Consider the following 6,185-nt stretch of genomic DNA (forward strand, 5'->3'; position numbering starts at 1 on the left):
ATTAAACAGGCTCTTTTTTACTGTGGTCTTTAGAGTACTTTTAGAACTACTAATATCAGGCAATAGTGGGTAGAAAAGTGAAAAGGAAGAGAGGTTGGCAAAAATGGGAAAGGTGGAACAGAGGCATGGGGTAAATTACATCTGAAATGCAGGAGACAAACCAGTGCCTAAGGAGAGGGGAAATAATAAAATAGTTGACCAGCTTAATTTTTCTCTCCCACTTGTTTTAAATCAAATGGATCTAGGGTTCTTCATACTCAAGTCAGTGACATGTGCTGTCTTAGCTTTACTCTTGTTTTAGTGTCTTCAGATAGTGCTATATGAGAACACCTGGGGCTTGTGAAAGGCACTTCATTGATATCTAGTGTAGTCTCTTTAACACTTGTGGAGAAACAAGGTATGGAAGAGAGCTCTGAGAGGTTCCTGTATGAGTTGTAACCAGGGGCAGGAGGAAGGCTGCTGCGGCAGAATAGCTGAATGCCATTTGGAGGCTTGTTGTGGAAGACTCTTACTGGTTAACACTACACATTTTTTTTTTTTTTAACCAGTAGTCTATTCCACTTTCAAAAGGCAAGAATCTTTGGTGCTTGTCTCAATTCACAACAGAAGTTTAAAAGCTGAATGCAGACAATCAAGCACAGAAGGAGAAATGTCGTTTTATTTATTACTTTTTTCCTCTATCACTTTGTTCATCTCAGAGCGGCTAATAAAATAACTACGGTGAAAACGATTAAAACACATAAATTGTAAGCCTTTGCATCTGTAGAACGTCTATTACAAAAAGAGAGGGGCTTTCCATGTCCGTAGTTCAGCAATCAAGTTTCAAAAGCTGTTATATCAATGCTCAGATTCAGGGGAAGGTTTTGTGGTTGAATTTTTTTAATGCATTTTTAGCATTAAACTCTACTATTTTAAGTGACATACTATCCATTTTTTTTTCAGGTTTCGTTAAATGGTACACAGTTTACAGACAGTTCTGTTGGATCAGAGTTCACAGGTGTTTCCCAGGTATGTACAGCCAAATTTTGTTGGTGTGTATGCTAGCAGAATTATTTATTGATATGTGAAGGTATTAAACAATATTAAACGTACTAGAGAAAACCCTTCCAAAATATTGCTGTTTGAGATTGGGACTTGGCTAACTGAAGTTGGTTTCTCATGACTTCACTATTCAATCTTTAAAAAGCAGTGAAAGCTACTATTTCTGAAGTAAAATTTTATTATAATCTTGAAATTGGACATAGATGTGAAAAAGAAGCTATGTGGTTTTGTGGTATAAAGTTATTCTTGGAAATAAATCTAAATACATAGCAGAGATGCAGTTATTTCTATTCTGGCTTGTCCTACTTCCAGCTTTCATTTCTGAATGTTACATCTGAATATGTTTCAGAGAAAAAGTGCGACGGGGTGTTTGCTTGCAGAGATGCATCGCACATTTTTTGAAGCTTGACTAGTGAAAAAATATCATGTTTTGCTGAAAATGTACACTTTAGTTAGACTGAAGACACGCAAATATGTATGTGACCTAATTCCAAGCTCATCTTAACCAAGAAGAGTTTACTGCTGCTGTTGAGATGGTCACATGAGCAGTCACTGCATTCATCATCTTTTAAATAAATGAGAAGCTTCAATTCTTAGCTTCATTTTAGTATGACAGAGCCATAATGGGAATCTGAGATTCTTAGGGTCTAGATTTGTGTCAAGGTTTTAACTGTCAATTTTGTTAGAAATTAACTGCTTGGAAGTTTTCATTCTTAGCAGTTGATTTGCATGGTGCACTAGGAACCAAGTGCTTTAATTTGAACTTGAAGTCTTTTGTAGATAAGGGCCCAACTGGGAGGTATTTAGGGTTGTACCAAGTATGTCAATTGGCCAGAAGTAGAATTGTTTCTTCTGTATGTGCTGTGACTTCTAATGATTGTGGTGCAACTTCAAGCAAATTACGTATATAGCTCTGAAGTTCTAGAATACCCTGCAGCATAGCTGGCATGTGTCTGCCATGACCCTTACCTTTGCAAAAGAGTAAGTGTCAGGTTGTTTTAACTTCTGAACTGTTACATTTTTGTCCTCTGCTTTTCTTACTTGTTGGAAGATGTACTGCAGATGTTGTTCATAAGAATTTGCCTGCAGTATCTGTAAAGATGTCACCATCATTCCAGCAGAGACTTAATCTGGCTTCAGAACATTTATTTTAACAGGGAAGCTTTCAGGGCTGAGGGGATGAGCAGCCGTGGCCTTTTACATGCTGAGGTTTTGGGCATCAGTAAGATGTGCAGTTGAGCGTAGGTCAGCCAGGAAGAATGTTTAATTTCAGAAGTCTGTGCTTGTAGAGTCAGGAAGGGGATGGTTGGCCCTAGCCTTTCAGGAGGCAGTACGAGTTTTCCCTCATGAGAATTTTTTTCTGAAAACCTGCAGTAGGCACCTGGAGAAATGATGTTTTCTCACCTTAGTGCATAGGTATGAACTCTTGAAGTGTCATCAATGAGTAGAGAGATTAGCTGTTCTTATTATACCTATTATCTTACATTTCCATGAACTTTTGAAAGATAAAAAGATACTTGTGTAGATTAATTCAGTAGGTCTTGGGTTTTTTAACATGTAAATTTCTCAGTTCTTCTTTCCATTTTGCTGAGTCTCTAAGTTTTAAAAAGGCAAGGAACACAAAACTTGGAGTTTTTAATGCTGTGCTGTTCTTTAGATGTCAGCAATAAGGAACTGATTTGTTGCTGCTGCTAAGACAAGAAGAGAGTTAGTGAATTGTGTTGTAGCTTGAACTAGTCCTTTGCCCTGAGGAACTTTTCACCTGTACTGGATGTAATTCAGCCCTACGAGATCTTTAAAACACTATTTTTGTTAGTATTGAGGTTGGACATTATCTAGGGAAATGTTTCAATTACTTAAATTTTGCTATTCTTTTAACTATTTAACCATTTTGAGGCTTACATGGAAGATGTTGCTAATTAAAACAGAGCTGGTAGCTGTAATATAATCAGACAAACCTGATCCTGCCCTTGTGAGACGTTTTTTTCCATTTGTTAGAATGTTGCTTGCATCTTGGAAAGTTGTGTTCTATTTGATTTGTGCTGCTTACACATGTTTTTGAGTGTAAGTCTTGAACTAGCATCTCATGGCTGAACCATCATTTCATGGACAGTAGCGTCTTGGAAGAGAAATTAGGTTTTGAACGGTCTGTGTCCTCAAACTGACAAGTTTACTCAATAGCTGATAGTGATAACTGTCAGTGGTAGCTGACTTTAAGACCATACAGATTTATTTTGTTAAAACTGAGGAACTTTTATTTTGCAACAAGCTCAGATGAAAGTGACTTGGTTTCAGTTAGTAATAAAAATGAGGTGACTTGGACCTTCTAAGAGCAGTTATTTTCCTCTTTATCTTTAAGAATAACAGTAAAAGGAGCTGTACTATCCCTTTTTACTCACTGGATTATTGTGCCTATGCTGAATTATTTTAGAGGGGAAGGCTGTAGTCCATGCTGTCCCAAAACATTACTTTATAAATGCATGTACATTCATAATCAGAATTGTTTGCCACATGGATTTTAAAACTGCTGTGTTTGACCTTGGGACGCTCCAAATACCATTTAATAATGACTCCTAAGTTAATGTTGCTTTTTTAATATCTCAGAATAAGTTTTTCTGGTACATATTCTGTGAATAACCATTTATCAAAACGTTTGTTTGTAGACACCATTTACCTTTGGCTTGGGCCAAAGGGCACCATACACAACTGGCGAGCATTGTCTTCTTTGTAGAAGTGAACGAAAAGATACTTCGCTTTCAGAGAGCGGAATAAAAAATTCTAGCAAAACAGCACTTTCCACATCTCCAAAAGCAAACAATATGCTGCATCTTCCACTGTGGGTGTGTCCAGACTGTCGGCGAACAGTTGAAAAGGAGGAAAGGCATGCTACAATAGAGCAGTCTCTTGTGGTAAGTTGAAGTACTTCAGTAGAGTAAGAAAAGTTGTTACGGCTGAACATTACTTTATGCTTTGGAACTCCTTAAGCTGTAAATGCATTGAAAGTATTTTAAGAGATTTATCCAGTGGTTTCAGATTTTTGGGTTTTTGAGCAGAGCAAAGCTTGGATTTGTTTCTTGATTTTTTTTGTTTTTTTCCAGTTTATTGGATCTCGTACTTTGTCCGTTTCTCCTTTACTTAAATTGTTTCTTCTACTCTTACCAATGCAACTTGAATTATTACCCTTTTGTGTGTTTGCTCATGTGTACGTACCCCCCCTTGTGAGGTAAACTGTCTGAATGTTTCTTGGTCTTTCAGTAGTGTTCTTGAGTTGCTGCACTTGCACTGCCACCTTCATTCATGTCTTTTGTTGTCTTTCCTGTTGTTTTTTTTAACACACTAAGCAAAGTTGTGCTTCTTTATGTATAGCAGTTTCCTCTTCTTCATAGCATTGGAAACATTGATTTAGTACATGGTGCTAATATTTCAAGTTGTGATTATTTTCTAAATTGTTAAAATACACTTTTAAATAAGAATTCAGCCTCACTTTGGAGCTGTGGTCTGTGTAGCAGAAAAATACAAAAAGCTCATTGAAAGATCCAGCAAAATCCCATTAGGAGTAAACTAAGATGCTATACTGCAGAACCAAATCTTCACAACTGGTCTGGGAAGCCACACACTTCTGATAATTGGAAGCATTATAGATTCCAGCTGACATTTTCTTGTAGAGTAACTGTTCACATGACCATAGACACATACAGATTTTATTTCATTAAACAAACAAACCACTGTGAAGAAAGTCTTTGTACAGCATATGTTAAACTCAAGTTAAAAGCACAGTTGATGTAGTCTATTGTAAGGAAAATTGAAGAATATATCAGTTGTATGCAACTAGTGTTTACTGATATGCTTGCTATTAACAAGGGTTAGTAAAATTAATCAAAAGATTACATCTAAGGGAATTATACTGGTAGTCTGATAGTAGACACACCCTACAGAGTTCAAAGCACAGCAAGACTGAAGCACATTATTGTTCAGTTGACTCAAAATTTTTGACAGACTTAAGCTCTGTTTAATGAACTAGTTAAGAATATAAGTATCCTACAAGTGCAAGGAAGGCAGGATTTGCTTCCTAAATGTTACATTAAATTTTAGATAGTCCAGGTAAAAAAAAGTTTGACAGTGTTTTCTTCATTTGGCAGCTGTTTTTGTATTTAAAGAGGAATTCTTGAAAGCAAACAACTAAAGTATTTTCCAAATTGGGAAGCTTGACTTAAAGCAACTAAATGGGTCAGGTGGCTAGTCAAGTTAGAGAAATCAGCTGGAAAAAAAAATGAAAGTGAGCTAAAAAAAGATAATAATCTGTTACCAGTCTGTGCAAACCAGAGTACAGGTGGTTTGCTATAGAAGCTCCTGTGTTTTGTTTTGACCTGTCTGCATCCTGCTACAGGATCTGGGGTGAAGTGCAAAAAAAGCCCCTTCAGTCACACTTCTAATGTGGGAGGGGTCTCTGCCTGGTGCCACAGAAGTAACTGATGGCAACCTGGGGAGGATGCAGGGGGGAAAAGTGGCCCCCAGTACTGGGGCTGGAGCACAGAGAGGGGGGAGATACTGAGAGACCAAAATGCCAGCAGCCTTGGGAGAGAGGTTGGTTTCATCTGCTAGTACTGAGCAAAAGACAGCATCCATTTCTAACAACAGCAGCTTTCTAACTTCCATTACTATGAAGCAGTGTCTCTGGCTGTTATAAACAGGAAGATTTTTATGCTTTTTGCTGGAAGAGATTGTTGAACTATAGAAGTCAAACATATTGTCAAACAGAGACTGAAGAGATATTCCTAGTTCAAGATTAATCATGGGTGATGAAAGCCTTACTGTAGCTTAGTTCATTGTTAATGCTGGAGTACATAGAGGTGATAATCTTGACCAACCTACTTCAGCCATTGGAAAAGAAACTGTATTTATAGCATCAGGTTGCTCTGTCCATATCTTGCATTTATTAGGCTTTTTGAAAGCAAATTCTTTGTGCTTGGTTGAATGTCCTCCCAAAACACTTTCAGCACTAAGAATAGCCACAGTAATATTTACACACCTGTCAACATTTCAGGCTTCTACTTTGCAAACTGAAAGCTACCTGTGTGTTTTCATTTCAGAGCCAGGATTTCCTTTTGCACATGCCTCTTGGAAACAGTGGATCCCAGCAGGAA

At 37.4% G+C, this 6,185-nt stretch overlaps 1 protein-coding gene across 2 annotated transcripts in view; it reads left to right on the forward strand.

Moving 5' to 3' along the window:
* Positions 1 to 948: 948 nt before the first annotated feature.
* FAM193A (family with sequence similarity 193, member A) overlaps positions 949 to 6,185 on the forward strand; it is a 46,688-nt gene continuing 41,451 nt past the window's right edge. The window contains exons 1-3 of one of the 2 annotated variants that reach the window (XM_008945279.1): positions 949 to 1,008; positions 3,705 to 3,950; positions 6,132 to 6,185. The exon at positions 6,132 to 6,185 is cut by the window's right edge and continues 121 nt beyond it. The gene's annotated coding sequence lies outside the window, so the exon portion shown is untranslated. Of the gene's footprint in view, positions 1,009 to 3,704; positions 3,951 to 6,131 lie in introns of those variants that run through there. The other variant, XM_008945281.1, reaches the window with a different exon arrangement.

This window comes from Merops nubicus, unplaced genomic scaffold, assembly GCF_000691845.1.
Source record: "Merops nubicus isolate BGI_N331 unplaced genomic scaffold, ASM69184v1 scaffold19198, whole genome shotgun sequence".
NCBI lineage: Eukaryota > Metazoa > Chordata > Aves > Coraciiformes > Meropidae > Merops > Merops nubicus.